At 45.0% G+C, this 17,042-nt stretch overlaps 1 protein-coding gene across 4 annotated transcripts in view; it reads right to left on the bottom strand.

The window, feature by feature from the left end:
* The window catches only part of SPMIP9 (sperm microtubule inner protein 9), a 4,394-nt gene extending 4,183 nt beyond the window's left edge, over positions 1-211 (bottom strand). For 2 of the 4 annotated variants that reach the window (XM_006168356.2, XM_006168355.2), the window contains exon 1: positions 50-193. The gene's annotated coding sequence lies outside the window, so the exon portion shown is untranslated. The other 2 variants (XM_014584144.1, XM_027768263.1) reach the window with 2 other exon arrangements.
* Positions 212-17,042: the final 16,831 nt, after the last annotated feature.

Genomic DNA, 17,042 nt, shown 5'->3' on the forward strand with positions numbered 1-17,042 from the left:
GAGTGGCAGCCGAACCTCAATAGACCCCTGCATCCCTTCCTTTACATACACAGACTGCTTCTGTCCTGGGGCTGGGGCCTGCTTCGGTGCAGACAGAGCCTACCCTTCCTTTTGCCAAGGCACACCAGTGCTTCTGCCCTTCCAACTGCAGGGGCCCCAGCCGCATGGAGAGTCCTGCTACTGTGTCCCATGGCCACACCTGTCCTTGAGATGAGCCCTGGCCTACATGATGGAGGCTGTTTGGTCATAGGCCCTGGTCATTGTGATGTGTGGGGCTGTTTAAGCTGTCTGCATGTCAGCTCACCCTTTCACAGCAAGGTGCTGAGTGCTCAGTACCCCTGAACCAACCTGAACCCTAGCAGCAGCAACAGACATGTGAAGTAGGTACTTTCCAGAACTCTACGAAATCTGTCTACTTCCAGGAGGGGGAAGTTAACAGAGCCTGGGTGGTTATGACATCAGTCTGTGTGACTGAATCCACGATACACCACAGGCCACGTGTGGCCTGAAGGACTGGCTGGTGCTAAATGCCATCCTCTCGCACACAAAGAATGGCTGTAGTCAAAAAGCAGAGGGCCAGCCAGTGGCATGGCAGTTAAGGTAGCTGGATTCCACACGGCCAAACACATGGTCGGAGTCCTGGGTGCGTGTATGTGCATGCCCAAAATCCTGAGAGGAGAGTAGAGGGAAAGGAATTGCAGCATGGTTGTCCCCCCCGGGGGACTATTTCTCACTTTCCCTCTTTCTCTCTCTAGTGAGTACACACAAAACTACAGCAAAAATTAAAAAAATAATAATAATAAGTTAAACAATTCCTATATTCGCTAGCAATTCTACCTCCAATTTCAAATAGAAGAATTAAAAACAGGGACTCAGACCCTTGTGCACCAATGTTCATAGCAGTATTACGAGGCAAATAGTATAAATACCCAAATGTCCATCAACATGTGAACAGGTCATCAAAACGTGGCAGATACACATGATATCCTGCCTTACAAGGGAAATACAGACACATGCTACAACACAGACGAAACTGGAGAACATTCTGCTAAGTGAAACCAGCCAGCCACAAAGACAAATGCAGTGTGATTCCACGGACGAAGTGCCTGGAGTAGTAAAATTTGTAGAAACAGGAAGTTCTGAGGTGATTGCCAGGGCTGGACGGAGGGAGCAGGGAATGAGCAGATACTGTTTAATGGGACACAATTGCAGTTAGAGAAGATTTTAAAAGTTCTGGAAATGGACAGTGGCGACACTTGTACATTACAAATGTACTTAGTGCCACTAAATTTTACATTTAAAAATGGTTAAAATGGCTGGACCAATAGATGATGTACTTACTGGTTATGTCGCTGGACTCCCATGTAGTCAACTGCAGTTCAAGTCCAGGACCCGGTGGCTTAAACTCACGCCAGGCGCGTGTGTGTGCATGCCCAAGATCCTGAGAGGAGAATGGAAGAGAAGGGATTGTGGTGTGGCCATCCTCCCCGGAGGGCGATTTCTTGCTTTCTGTCTCTCTGTCTCTCTGGTGAGTGCATGCACCCTTTAGCAAAAATCTCTCTAAAACAAACAAATAAATAAAAAATGGTTAAAATTGCAAATTGTATGTTATATATATTTACCATATTTTTAAAAAAAAATCCTTCTCTGCAACACCCATCTCCTCCATGAAGTTCTCCTTGATCTCATTAGATGCTACCACAGATTATTATCACTTCTCCAGCCACTGCTTATTGAACACTTACTTGGTGCTGGGCACTGCTCTGTACTCTGAGGATTAGAGTGATAACACAGATGGCGATCCCCGCTCGCACGGAGCTTACATTCAGGCGAGAGGGAAACTGAGAGTCAACGAAGTAATAAGCGAGTCGGCTTCCGGTGAGCCAGCAGATGATGAGGTGATGGGCAGGAGCGGGTGCTTCGGGGTCCGAAAAGGGGGTCTGAGAAGGACTCTGAGAGGTGACATTAGAGCAAAAATCAGAACCAACCATACACAGATCTGGAGGAAAGGGATTCTGGACCAGGAGCAGCAGATGCAAAGCCCAAGGGCAGGAAGGTCTGAGAACAACCAGCCAGGGTACCTGGAAAGGAATGAGGAAGGGAGGTGGCCAAGACAGAGCCCGCTGTGAACCTTTGACTGCTCTTCTTTGTGTAACGGCAACAACCAGCAACGGCCCTTCAGAGTGCTGTTTCTGTCTCCTTTGGGGATCATGTGGTTTGGGTGTGCTGACCCTACTCAGGTCTTTCTTTTTTGGGGGGAGGTTTTTGCTATAGGGTTCATGTGCTTGACAAAAAAAGAGAGGCAGAGAGACAGAAAGCAAGAAGTCCCCCCTCCCCCCAGAGGGGATGGCCAGGCTGCAATCCCTTCTCCTCCATTCTCCTCTCAGGATCTTGGGCACACACGCACATGCGCCCAGTATGAGTTTAAGCCACTGGGTCTGGGACTTGAACTGCGGTCGACTACATGGGAGTCCAGCAACACAGCCAAACACAGCCATTACACTAACTGCTGGTTCCTGACTGTACTCCAGTTCTAAATGGATACGTTGCCACCAGATATTCCACCCTCTAGGCCTCGGTGAAATTCAGGGAGAAGTCATGACCCAAGCGCCATGGATGAGCATCATGCCCAGCTCTTGAGAAACGGGTTCTCTCTCCTCTGAAACAGCAGGCACTAAGAGCCAGGCAGTCCTGGAGCTGCCTGAGGCCAGTGTGGAGAGAGTCTGGCCAAGAATAAAATAAGCACAAAGAAACCTAAGAGATGGAGACAGAGAGAGACAGCATCATGAGGACACTGAGACCCTGGATACAACTGGGCCTGAAGCCAGAAAAATGGTTATGCTGAGATAAACATTTAAACGGATGCTTCCGAAAAGATCTGTGGGCAGGAGCCAGTAAGCAGTGTCTACAACGTCCCAACGTACACAGCGCACCAAGCGTCAGACCTCTACCCACTGAGAATACTAACCTCTAAATCTACATGTTTTTTCCTTTTCTTTTTAGAGTGAGTGTGCACTCACCAGAGAAGGCATAGAGTAAGGAAAAAGCACCCCCATGGGAATGGCCACACAACAGTCCCTTCTCTTCCATCTTGTCCTCCTTTCAGGATTCGGGGCGCACATTCAGTGTCCAGCACGTTTCTCAAGTCACCAGATCCGGGACTTGAACCATGCAGCCAGTCATGTGGAGCCCAGCTATCTTAACCACCAAGCCATGCAGCTGGCCCAACAGCCCATTCAATGGGCTTGGATATATAAATTAAAGAAGAAAAACGTGTATAATCAATTACTTAGCACCAGGTTTGGTATGCTGTTGGAACTTTATTATAACCATCATCCATTCCATGGAAATCAGAGTGAGACTCCCCCCTCCACTGTGGCCTGGAGGGACAGTGAGGCCCCCAATTTCTGGCTATGCAAATTCGGCATGTTAATATTGTTAAGTCACAGGAGGAAATTCTTCTCCCAAACTAGAAGCCCTGGAGGAGGAACTCCAGGCTTATATTAAAGGGATTACAATCCATTTCCTTCCTAATACGGGGCTAATGCGCTATGGGAAGCCCTCAGGCCGGGGATTAAAGCATTTACGCCTTTAATTAGGAGCAACCCTTCCCTTAGAGCCTGAAACACAAACAGCAAGTCGACACTACAAAGGTCTCCTCCCAGCGCAGTGGGGGTATTGCTCCCTCTCTGGGAGCCTCGGAGGGCTTAGCAAACACTGCCTTTCCCAGAGGAGGTACCTTAGCCAGGAGGGCCCTCAGCAGAAATAGAAACCCCTTCGCACAAAGAACAAACAAACAAACGAAAACAAGATCCATGACTTAACACTGGATCAGCCCCTCAGCACAGCAGGGCAGGCAGAGGAAGCCTGGGTGAAGGGCCCAGAGAATCACCACATCTCTAGGACGGAGGGGACACTGGGTTGCCACACTCAGTGAGCATGCGGGGTCATTAGCTTTCAAATGGATGGCTCTGAAAATTAAGATGTGCTTGTGCTTCAGAGAAGACTGTCAATTCACAATGCCTTCATCCAGCATCTAACATCTTTTCTATTCCAGAGTCGTAGAGGGCTGGCCTTCGGGACTAAGTGGTTAAGGGAGTTGGACCCCACATGGCTGATCATGGCTCATATTCTGGTCTTGGTGGCTTGAAAAACACACCAGGTGCTTGTGTATGTGTACCCCAAATCCAGGCAGGATAGAGAAACGGAAGAGATGGGATGTGGTGTGACCATGCCCCACTGGGGGGCGCTTTCTCCTTCCCTGTTTCTGGTGAGCATATGCACCCTCTGACTATTTATTTCTTTATTTTGTAGGTATAGCAAAGTGGGAAATTTACTAATAAAGTGGGGAACTTACTAAAGGAGAGGGAAGGAAAAACAGAGCTCCCAAGATGGGAGGGGTCCCAGAAAATGGGTTGCCCACCCTCTGACAATTGAAAACAATCAATAGATCTACAGAAGCTTGCGGGATCGTCTACTGCAGGCTTCTCCAAAGGCACTGACAGGTCCTCTGCTACAGAGTTGCCTGGGATACATATTAAAATCCGGATTTCTGTTGCCATTCTTCTGTGTCAGAGTCTCTGGGAATAGGGGCCAACCCTGGAATCTGCCTTTTAACAAGTTTCTCTGGTAATTCTTATTTTTATGCAAGTGTAAAAGGAAACCATGCTGGGATGCCCCTGCTGATTACAGGGGAGGAAGCTTGGAATGTGTGCAGGTAGTGAATGCACACATACATGAGAAATGATACCAAAAGAGCCTGTGAAACAGGCCAGCCAATGGTGTGGTGATTAAAACAGCTGGTCTCATACGGCTGATTGGGTGGTTTGAGTCCTGGACCTGACAGCTCAAAATGCATACTCAAAATCCTAAAAGAACCGGAGGGCAGATTGCAGCTTAGCCAGCTTTGGGTGGGTGAGGCGGGTGCTTTCTCATTTTCTCTCCTCTGTCTCTCTCCGGTGAACACACACATCTTCCAGCAAATAAAAAGAGGGAAGGTACTGTTAAAGTGTTAAATTGGGATAAGAACAGACAAACCTTTTGTTTCTGTTTTTCTTTAAGGTTTTTGTCTTAGAGCATGTGAGTCCACTGAAGAGAGATAGAGAGACAATGAAAAGGAAAGTGAGAAATCACCCCCTGGGGGGATAACCATGCTGCAATCCCTTCTGCTCCATTCTCCTCCTGGGATTTTGGGTATGCACACACACACGCCTGACGTGAGTTTCAAGCCTCCATGTCTGGGACTCCAACTGTGGTTGGACAGGTGGGAGTCCAGTGACATAACCACTACACCATCTGCTGACCCTTAAACTTAGAGACATTTGCTTCATTAGTTCAACACACATATACACTGACTTAGGTGAGTGAGGCATGGTGAAAGATAGTGTGTGTGTGTGTTATAAGGAGGGTGTGGGTGGGTGATGATAAAAGATGGAAAACACAAGTTTCCTGCCACCCCAGGACTTTACAAACTGGTGAGGGGTGGAAGGAGGAAGTGACCGAAGAGAGGAATAAGCCCCAGGTAGAGGAATACAGAGGCAGGTGAGACCACATGGCGTTGAGTGGGACCTGGGAACATGGCAGAGAAGATAATGGAAATGAGTCTTAAATGAAGAGCCTGCTCCTCTGGCTCATCCCTGAAGGCTCTGCCATCTCTCCTGTCCAGTAAGAACTATTTCCTGACTAACCACATCCCTTTCCTCCAGACACCGATGACACTTCAGCATATCCGTGTCACTTAATTGATGCCATTTCCATATCTTTATTGAGTTGTGTGTGTGTGTGTGTGTGTGTGTGTGTTTTAGAGGTCTTTGCTATAGGGCGCGTGCACTTGCCAGACAGACAGAGGGAGACAGAGAGACAGAAAGCGAAAAATCACCCCCCAGGGGGGATGGCCACGCCACAATCCCTTCTCCTCTGTTCTCCTCTCAGGATCTTGGGCATACACGCACATGTACCCGGCGTGAGTTTTAAGCCACCAGGTCCGGGACGCGAACCGTGGTCGACTACGTGGGAGTCCAGTGACGTGGCCATTATGCTAACTGCTGGTCCCTGGATTTTTGTTTTTAGTTTTATTTGCTATACAGTGCCTCTGTGCCCCAAAGAGAGAGAGAGAGAGATGGGGAGGAGAGAGAGGAGAAAGCACCCCGCATGGGATGTGGTCACACTGTAAGTCCTTCTTCTCCATTTCTCCCTTCAGGTTTTTGGGCATGTTTCCCAAACCACTGGGTCCGGGACTCAAACCATGCAGCCAGCCACGTGAGAGTCAGCTAGCTCCATAACCAGGTCATGGAGCCAGCCTTAGTTATGTGTTCCTCTTCTTACTTCAAAAGAGATTTGAGTGGCCTTTTCCATCCTGACTTCTTCTGGGCATGCCAGACTAGACATGCGCATACTAGATCCTTTAGTAATCTAAGGATCTTTGGTGGGTAGGATTTTCTTTTTCCTTTTTAAGCTGCTTTATTAACGCTACAATATATAATAAACATCTTTACATGCAAGATATAAAATTCGCTTGCTGACAGAGACTTACAAACTAGGTCCAAAATATAACATTTAAGGGACCAGCAGTTGGTGTAATGGCTATGTTGCTAGACTCCCATGGAGTCAACCATGGTTCGAGTCCCGGACCTGGTGGCTTAAACTCACACTAGGTGCATGTATGTGCATGCCCAGGATCCTGAAAGGAGAATGGAGGAGAAGGAATTGTGGCATGACCATCCCTGGGGGGTGATTTCTCGCTTATCTGCCTCTCTCTGTCTCTGTCTTTCTGGCGAGTGCATGCGCCCTATAGCAAAAACCACTCCAAAAGAAAAAAAAAACCATAATATTCAATTAGAAACTGGTAATGGGGGACCCACATACAACATGTAATACCAAAGATTTACAGCAAAGGTGCATCTGGAATGTGTAAGTTTAGGAAGCAGGGGTCTCCTTACTAAGGGAAGACAGAGGATTCAGGGGATAAGGCAAAACTCATCGGGAAGGTCGTGGGGGGAGGGGTGTCAATGCTAACTGCCCCCAGACTATGACTCAACTGCTCTTCCCTTGGCTTTCCCTCAGATGTCTCACCTCCTCCCACACCTCTCCATGTTCTCTTTCCTCGTCTTTGCCTGTGGCACTCCCAGCCCTCGCAAGGAATCCCATCTACACTGCAGGACGGGCTGCCTATCGGAATCGCCCACGATCTCCTCTAGGTACACGGTGTCCACCAGCTCCCCTTTACTAGCATCTTGCTCCTTTGCATCTTTTCCTTCATCTTCCTTGTCGCCATTTTTCACATCGAGATTTTTAAACATTTGCTCCTCTTTGGATTCCATGACTCCTGGGCCTGTCCTTGCATTCCCCACCCCCTCCTGATCTTCGAAGTGAGGGGCCCCACCATGACACTTGGCCTCGCTGACCTATTTCTCTGCTGCCTCCTACTTCTCAGGGCTGCCCCTGCCCTGGATGCCCTCGGAGCCACCCAGAGCAGGTACCGATGAGAGGGCAGCGAGCAACCGCTGTGTCTCGGGTAGGGGATTGTTAAAGGTCAGGCTAGAAAGGCAGCCTAGGGCTGGACACAGATGCTGTTTGATGCTGGCCTAAGGGGTGTGGACTTCCACAGAGCAGGCTGAGTGCCAAGAGGAAAGAGTTTTAGAGACGGGTGATTTTGCACTTGAACTCAGCTCTGCCACTGACAAACTGTCCTGCTTACATTCAGTTCTCAGTGTCCTTCTGAAGTGGTAAAATGGAGATAAAAGTGCCTGCTCTACAAGAGAGTGGAGTAAAATTCTGTGAATACCCTGCTCGGCCCAGTGTGTCACATACAGTATGTCCTCAATAAACAAGAGTGAGTGTGGAACGTGTCATTCAATAGTCACATGAAGAAAGGGACCTTCTAAGACCAGAGTAAGAGAGGCAGGCCTCGTGGACAGAAAAGAGAAGACCTACAGAAGAAATCACAATAGCTGGAGGCTCCTGCAGTCAGCCAGACACCTGGGAATTGACTGGACATTTGGTGACCATGGCAGTGACAGCAGCGCTGTGCCAGGTCCTGTGCTGGCAGCCTAGTTAATGTGCACTTCCTTCATTTAATCATCACTCTAACTCTTCAATATAGTCCTTCTTATTTTTCTCCTTTTGTAAACAAGGATAAATGTATTGACGCCGGTTCTCCAGAGAAGCAGAACTGACGGCATATACATACAGTCGCGTGCTGCATAATGATGTTTGGGTCATACATGATGGTGCAGCAATAGACTGTCCATGTGGCAGAGGGTGTAGTAGGTACACCACACAGGTGTGTGTCAGTACACTCCATGGTGTTCACATAACAGTGAAATCACCTACTGACACATTTTTCATTACATATCCTTATTAAGTGACACATGATGGCATATAAGATTTATTATAGGTATTGGCTCACAAAGAGGCCTAGAAGTCCCATGACTTGCCATCCACAGAGGAGAATCAGGAGCATCGTAGTATAATCCAGGCTAAGACAGGAGGCCCAGAACCAGGAGTACCAATGTCTGAGGGCAGGGGAAGATGAATGTCCCAGCTCAGACAGAGTGAGCCTGCCTTACCTCTGCCCTTTTGCTCTCTTCAGCCCCTCAATGAATTGGATGATATCCACCCACATTACCTTCTATCTGGGCAACCCTTAGCCCAGTCAAACTGACACATAAAATTAGCTATCAGGGACCAGCGGATGGCTTAATGTTATGTTGCTAGACTCCCACATAGTCCACTGTGGTTTGACTTCTGGACCTGGTGGCTTAAAACTCACACCGGGTGCATGTGCGGGTATACTCCAAATCCTAAAATGAGATTGGAGAAGGGATTGTGGTGCGGCCTTCCCCCTAGGGTGGGGGGATAATTTCTTGCTTTCTGTCTCTCTGTCTTTCTCTGTGTCTCCAGTGAGCATGTGCGCCCTATAGCAAAAATCTCTCTCAAAAAAAAAATTTAGCCATCACAATACAAGACTTGCTCAGGGTCACACAGAGCTGATGAGTGAGACAGGCAGAATCCCAGCCCCAGCTGCCTAAGACCAGAGTCCACGTTCTCAACCACTGGGTCACGTGAGCTCTTCACACCTGGTAAGAAAGAGGATGGGGCTCTAAAGAAGACAACCTATATGGTGGAATTTGGGGGTGAAATTTGTCTTTATTTCTAACAACGTCCTGAAATTCCCTGAGAACAAAGAAAATCAGTCCTGACTTAGAGGCTGGCACTCACTGTGGTGTTCTCCTGTTAAGCATAAACGATTTCCCAAAACATCAAAACCAAGCAGTATTATTGTCACCTTGATGGTTGAAGACAAATACAACATACCATGTCTCAGTTACAGATAAAACATAAACACGTTCCGAAATAGACACAAAAATGACTGAACATCTGCCTATCCTAACAAGTGATCACTGCTTCTTTAGCCTCAACTTATTCTCCCATCTGATAGAAAAGAATTAGGGTACCCTATTATAGAGTTATACCAGCCTCCTGTAGCATCCAATCCAAAGCAGAGTCCTGTTCCCTTGGACCATGCCCAAATTACCTAACACAAGCCCAAATCTCTAATTCTTTTTTTTTCTCTTTAAATTTATTTATTTTTTACATTAATTCACTATACATCATTACAGTATACAAATGAATTTTCCATCCAAAATACACTGTACAACATACATGTTATGAGCAAATAATTTTCCATTTCTTATGTCCTGTATACTTTTTTTTTTTTTTGCCATCCTTGATTCCCTATCCCTCACCAGCTCTGCCATGTCCCACCCTCCTCCCACATTGTCTCTGGTATCCATGGTTGCTTTCTATGCCACCAAATCCCTAATTTTTCTCTCCTTCTTTCTCTCTGTTCTTCCTTCATCCCCTCTTTCCTTCCTTCCTTCCTTTCTTTCTTTTTTCTTTGCTATAGGGTATGTGTGCCTGCCAGAGAGAGAGAGAGAGAGTGAGAAATCACCCCCCAGTGAGGGTGGCCATGCTGCCAGCTCTTCTCCATTCTCCTCTTGGGGTTTTGACCAAGCACACACACACATGGCCCAGCAAGCTTCTCAAGCTGTCAGGTTTGGGTTTCAAGCTGTGCAGTTGGCCCTGTGGAATCCAGCTGCCTTAACCACGATGTCCCCTGGCTGGCCCATCCTATGATAAATACTTTCTAATACCTCATCTAAGAAAATTCTGTTCTGTGTGTTCTCCCCCTTTGCAACTAGGGAAAAAAACTCAATTTATTCAATTCCAAGCAAGTTCCTGATCATCTTGGATGGAAATCATTGACCTCCCATGGAAATCCCAATGTATCAGTATCCAAACTGTTTCTCAGACTGCTGCTGCCAGTGAGTTGTATCTGATTTCTTTTTTATTTTTCTAATTTTAAAATATTTATTTATTTATTATTTTAATTTGACCAGAGAGGGGCAGAGCGAGAGAGAGAAAAAGAGAGAGGTGAAGTGAGAAAGCAAGCTGCCAGATCCAGGACTCAAACTACAGTGGGCCATGTGGGAGTCCATTGCCCTTAACCACCGTGCCACCTGCAGGTCACTGAAGGTCAGTAATGTTTTAGTCAAAAGTCATAAAATTCTATTTCACCAGTTCAAACTCATGTACGTTATCTTCTGTTGTGGTCTGATCTTTCTGTTTAAATTCTGGAAGATAACGTTCATCTCTGGACTTGTCCCTACCATTAAGTTGGCCATTTTCTTAGTTGGTTTTGAACTCTTATTTCTGTGCATCTGACTTTAGTTTTCCTGGGATAGCACTTTTTTCAGACCTTCTTGGAGAGCTGATCTGGTGTTGATCAATTCTTTCAGGTTTTGTTTATCTGAGAATGTTCTTGTCTTCTCTTCCCAAATGAAGGATAATCTTGCCAGATATAGTATTCTTGGGTGAAATTGTTTTTCACTCAACACTTTGAATATATTTTCCCATTCTTTCCTTGTTCACATTGTTTCAGATAAGAGGTCTGCTGCTAGCCCAATGGGATATCCTTTGTAGGTACTTGACGTTTCTCTCTTGCCAGTCTGAGTATCTTGTCTTTGTGGTTTTGGTCAACCTGGCTATAATGTGTCTTGGAGAAGATCTTCTTGGGTTGATCCTATTTGGGGTCTTTTGTATTTCTTGGGTCTGGATCTTTGAGTGCCTCTCTAAATTTGGGAAGTTTTCTTTCAGGATTTCATGAACTAGATTGCCAATGCCATTATGAGTCTCTTCATTTTCTGGGATACCGATTATCCAGATGTTTGGACATTTAATGGTATCTAGTATTTCTCATACACTATTCTCATTTTGGTGGGCTATTTTCTCAGTCTTCTAGGTGGATTTTACTAGTCCTGTGATTCTGTCTTCTACATCCAAGATTTCGATTTTCTGTATGATCTAGTCTGCTTTTAATACTTTCAAAGGAGGTTTTGACTTCCTGTTTTATAGCCTTCATATCCAACAGTTCCATTTTATTCTTTTTTATGGTGTGTATTTCTTCTTTTAACTCTCGCAAGAACTTCCTCAGCTCCTGGAACTCGTTGGATTTTTTCTTCTGGTGTTCGTTGTCTCTCTTCTCTTCCATCTCTGTTAGTTTTGTCACTATGAATACTCTAAATTCTTTATCAGACATTTCCATGAGTTCCATTGTACTGTCTGCAAATGAAGAGGAATTATTCTTTTCCCTTGGGAGTGAGATATTTTCTTGGCTTTGCATATCTTGTGCCTCTATGGTGATTTCTAGCATCTCATGAGTTTTCATTTCTTCCTAATTTCTAGATCAGTCTAAGTGATCAGAGGTGCACAGGAGGATATGGTCTGCAAACTCTTAGGTGTTGCGTTTTTCTCTCTTTGTGTCACAGATTCAGTGGGAATTGAGGAATATGAGGAACCATATAGTATTGGGATTTTGGCAACTTTTCACTTAGACTTGTCTAGACACTCAGTGGGTGGAGGCTGAACAGCAAAATGATGAGGTAAAAGAAAACAGAGAAAGAGAGAAAGAATAAAAAAGAGAAGAAAAATGGAAAAAGCAAACAAAAAATCATTTATTTTTTTTAAAAGCTTACTATTTTTTTTTTGAAGAGGTTTTTGCTATAGGGTGCATGCGCTTGCCAGGAAGACAGAGAGACAGAAAGCGAGAAATCACCCCCTGCCCCCGGGGGGGAGATGGCTTCTCCACAATCCCTTCTCCTCCATTCTCCTCTTGGGATCTTGGGCATGCATGCATATGTGCCTGGTGTGAGTTTAAGCCACTGGGTCTGGGACTCAAAACGCAATCCACTACATAGGAGTCCAGCAACATAGCCAGTACACCAACTGCTGGTCCCAAAAGTTTACTATTTTAAAACATATTTTTTGTTGCTTTAAATTAACGTCTGTTTAAAAGAGTTTTAATTGGGATGAACAGATGGCCTAATGGTTATGTCACTGGAATTCCACATGGCCAACTGTTGTTCGAATCTGAAATCCAGTGGCTTGAAACTCATACCAGGCATATGTGTGTGTGCCCCGAAGTCCTGAGAGGAGAATGGAGGAGAAGGGATTGTGGTGTGACCATCCCACCTAGGGGATGATTTCTCACTTTCCCTCTCACTGTCTCTCTGGTGAGTGCATGTGCCCCATGGCCAAAACCTTAAAATATATATATGATTTCGGGGCCAGTAGATGGCATAACAGTTATATCGCTGGACTCCCAGATGGCTAACTGCAGTTCAAGTCTCAGACTCAGATGCTTGAAAATCATGCCTAGCACATGGACGTGGTGACCAAGATTCTGGGAGGAGAATGGAGGAGAAGGGATTGATGTGGTCATCACCCCCTGGGGATTGATTTCTCTCTTTTCCTCTCACTGTCTCTGTCTCTCTCTCTTTCTCTCTCTCCCAGGTACGAGTACATGCCCTAAAGCAAAAACCTCTTAAAGATTAAAAAATACATATGTATACATATGATTTCTAGTACTTACATGAGGAAACAGGTACTTCATCATATATTATTGTTACAAGGATAAACTGTCGTAACTTTGTCAAAGGCAATTGGAGGGGAACCAGCAGTTAGCGTAATGGCTATGTCGCTGGACTCCCACGTAGTCAACCGTGGTTCACGTCCTGGACCCGGTGGCTTAAAACTCACACCGGGCGCATGTGCGTGCGTGCCCAAGATCCCGAGAGGAGAATGGAGGAAAAGGGATTGTGGCGTGACCATCCCCCCTGGGGGGTAATTTCTCGCTTTCTGTCTCTATGTCTCTCTCTGTCTGTCTGGCGAGCACATGTGCCCTATAGTGTAAAACCTCTCAAAGAAAAAAAAAAAGGCAATTGGAGGTATTTCCCCATGTTTTAAACTGTTAAATCCTTTGACCTAACAATTACACTTCTTTTTAAAAAATTTTTTATTTAACTTTATTTATTTACTTATTCATTTAAATTTGACCAGAGAGGGACAGAGTGGGAGAGAAAGAGAGGGAAAATGAGAAAGCAAGCCACCACATCTGGGACTCTAACCATGGTCGGCCATGTGGGAGTCCAGCGCCCTTAACCACCATGCCAACTGCTGGCCCTGCAATGATACTTCTATGCATTGATCTTACACCATGGTTATTCACATGTGTAAGGACAGGCATGGTGTGGCTGAATATGGCATTGCTTAAAATAGCAAAAATCTGCAGCAGCCTAAATCTACATCATCAGGAACTGATGAAATAAATACGGGTACACACATGCTACTAAATGAGTATATCCTTTAAAAAAGTAAGACATCGGATGCACTGAAATGAAAGTATAGTCTTGTCTATTGGAAGAAGAATGCATTTCTGTGAAAATATTAAACAGTAATTTTGATACCCCTGGGGATGGCTGGATAAAATTCTTTTCCCAAGGCCTGGAAATGGAATGAAACATAAGAGTCTTCAAGGTCTCTTTCCCATAATAAATCTACGATGCATCCTGTAAGTGCTCACTAACTATTGGTCACTGTCATTGCTGTTGAAAATATCAGTGAAGACTGTAAGAACTGAGAGAAGGATACTGCTCTTAAAAGATTGTACTCTGCCTAACTGTTCCTGCAAATATTAGCGGAGCTTATTTTGTCTCCCTCCATCTGTCAACTTTGCTAAATTCTTTCAAATGCTTTTTGAGACATGAGTCCAGGTCAGTGCTGGGTCGGGTCATTAAGACGTTGAAAGGGCAAGGTGATCAGTAAGTCACACCCCCATTCTCTCCCTGCCTGACCTGGCTCTGGGGCCGTAATCTATGAAGGAATCTCTCTTTATGCCATCACGTTGGAATGAAGTGTAGAGAGGAGCTTCGTCCCAGGGAATCACGGTGACAGATGGGTCAGTCACTTTGAGGTCAGTCCCCTCACACCTCATAACGCAAACCTGGAAGCAGGAGGTTGAGAAAAAGACTGACTTTTGGGGGTCACAAACACTTTCTTAAAGTGTGGTCCTTGGGCCACCAGGAGTGGTTACTAAGAATACAGAATCTCAAAGCCCTAGTCTCTCTCTCCTCAATCAGAATTTGATGGGGGAGGCTAGAGAGAGTTTTGGAAATCAACATTTTAAACAAGTTCTCAAGGGAATTATTTTGTTTTCTGCTTTTTTTTTTTTTTTTAAGATCCTAGCTAACAGACCCCTCTTCTGACTCAGTGCTTAAATATTGTTACTAAATTTAAAAAAATTATTTATTTCATTTTATCATTATTATTATTATTGCCAATTTGCCCTTGGGCACATGGGTTCACCATAGAGAGACAAAGGGAAAGCAAGCCACCAGGTCTAGGACTCAAAACCAGGGTAGACCATGTAAAAGTCCAGCACCTTAACCACCATGCCACCTGCTGGCCCCAAGGAAATTCTTCTGTGTCCTGAAGTCTGGGAACATGAGAAAGACCTTGGTCGTATTTTGCCCATGGGCAATTCATTCAAGGGCCCATTATGTCTGGTTTTATTTTTGTGTGAGGTTTTTCTTCTTTAAAATATGTTGAAATTTTTAACAATTATTTTTGATTACTAGAGGGCGCATGTGTTTGCCAGAGAGAAAGAGAGCGAGTAAGTGCCTCCCCCAGTAGAGCATGATCACAACACAATTCTTTCCTTCCATTTCTCCATCCCGTCGAGATTTCAGGCCCATGCGCGCGCACACACGTACCCAGCATGTTTTGCAAGCTGCCAAGGCCAGGGTTCTAACCATGGCTGGCCATGTGGGATCCAGTTCCCTACGCACAGGCTTAACTACTAGGCTGGTACAGAAAACAGTTAGAAATGAATGAAGGTTGATCTTATATGGGTTTCTCTGTGTACAGTGGGTTCCTCTGTGTATGTTCCGGTAAAATAAGGTAAAATAAAAACCAGATTTGAAAGCTTCAAGGCAAGGCCAGCCTGTGGTCCAGTGGTTAGGACAGCTAAATCCACATAAGCAGCTACACATTCCGGATCCCGGACTAAAAACAAACCAGGCTCATTTACTTGCATGTTCAAAATTCCAAAAAGGGGAGTCATGAAGGAGAAGGAATTGTGTGGCGGCCATCCCCATGGGGGAATGCTTTCTCTCTCTTCCTCTCCTTCTCCTCTCTGTGTCTCTTTCTAGTGAGAGCATGTGCCTTCTGGCAAATTAAAAACGAAAAACACTTCAAGACTAATTGCATAGTTACATGCCATTTTACTGATTTACTTTAATAGCAAGTATCTGTCAAAAAGCTCAGATATACAAATAACCATTTGTTTTCAGTTCCCAGAGATTTCTTCTTTATTTGTATTCTTTTGAAACATCCTACGTACACAAATAACATTTTGTTTTTCCCTACCCTTCCTACCAAAATCTTGAATGTAATTGTGTCCTTGGTTAAAACCAATTAACCACCTACATGGCATTACTGGGGATATATCGATGAAAGTATTATATGAGGAATATATTAGTGAACAGAAAACATGGTCCTATTCTTTGTTAATCCACTCTCTGGGATGAGTTTTATATATGGTCATATGCTAAGGACGTTTCAGTCAATAATGGGACACATGTACAATGGTAGTCCCAAAAGATTATAATGGAGCTTGAGACCAGCAGGTGGAGTAGTGGTTAAGGCACTGGACTTCCACATAGTCCACCGAGGTACAAGTTCTGGACCTGGAGGCCTGAAACTCACGCTGGATGTGAGTGTATGTGTGCCCAAAATCCCAAGAGGAGAATGGAGGAGAAAGGATTGCAGTGTGGACACTCCCCGGGGGTGATTTCTCACTTTCTGTCTCTCTCTCTCTCTCTGGTGAATGTATGCACTATAGTAAGAGTCTCTCTTTAAAAAAAGAAAGATATAATAAAGATATAATGGAGCTAAAAAATTCCTCTTGCCGAGTGGCATCATAGCCATCCTACCATCATAGCACAGCTCACCACTCCCATGGTGGTAACGCTGGCATAAACAAACCTATCACATCGCCAGTCATATAAAAGTATAGCACTTACAATTATGTACAGAACATAATAATTGACAGTGATAACAAACAACTGTGTTACTGATTTATGTATTTACTAAGCTACACTTTTTTTAAGAATTATTTTATTTAACGTTATTTATTTACTTTAATTTGACCAGAGAGGAACAGAGTGAGAGAAAGAGAATGAGAGAGAGAGAGAAAGTGCGGAAGTGAGGAAGCAAACCTCCAGGTCCAGGACTTGAACCTCAGTCTACCATGTGGGAGTCCAGTGCCCTTAACCATCACACCGCCTGCCGGCCCCTAAGCTACACTATTTTTTTTGGGGGGGGAGGGTGGAGAGGTTTTAGCTATTGGCGTGTGAGTTCTCCAGAAAGACAGAGACAGAGAGACAGAAAGCTAGAAATCACCCCCCTAGGGGGATGGCCACGCAGCAATCCCTTCTCCTCCATTCTCCTCTCGGGATCTTGGACATACATGCACACACACCTGGTGTGAGTTTAAGCCACTGGGTTCGGGACTCAAACCACAGTCTGGACTACATAGGAGTCCAGAGACATAGCCATTACGCTAACTGCTGCTTCCTACACTATTATTTTTTTGGAGAGGGTTTTTTTTTTTTTTTTTTTTTTTTTTGCTACAGAGCGCGTGC

Source organism: Tupaia chinensis, unplaced genomic scaffold (genome assembly GCF_000334495.1).
Source record: "Tupaia chinensis unplaced genomic scaffold, TupChi_1.0 Scaffold145741_1, whole genome shotgun sequence".
Classification (NCBI taxonomy): Eukaryota; Metazoa; Chordata; class Mammalia; order Scandentia; family Tupaiidae; genus Tupaia; species Tupaia belangeri.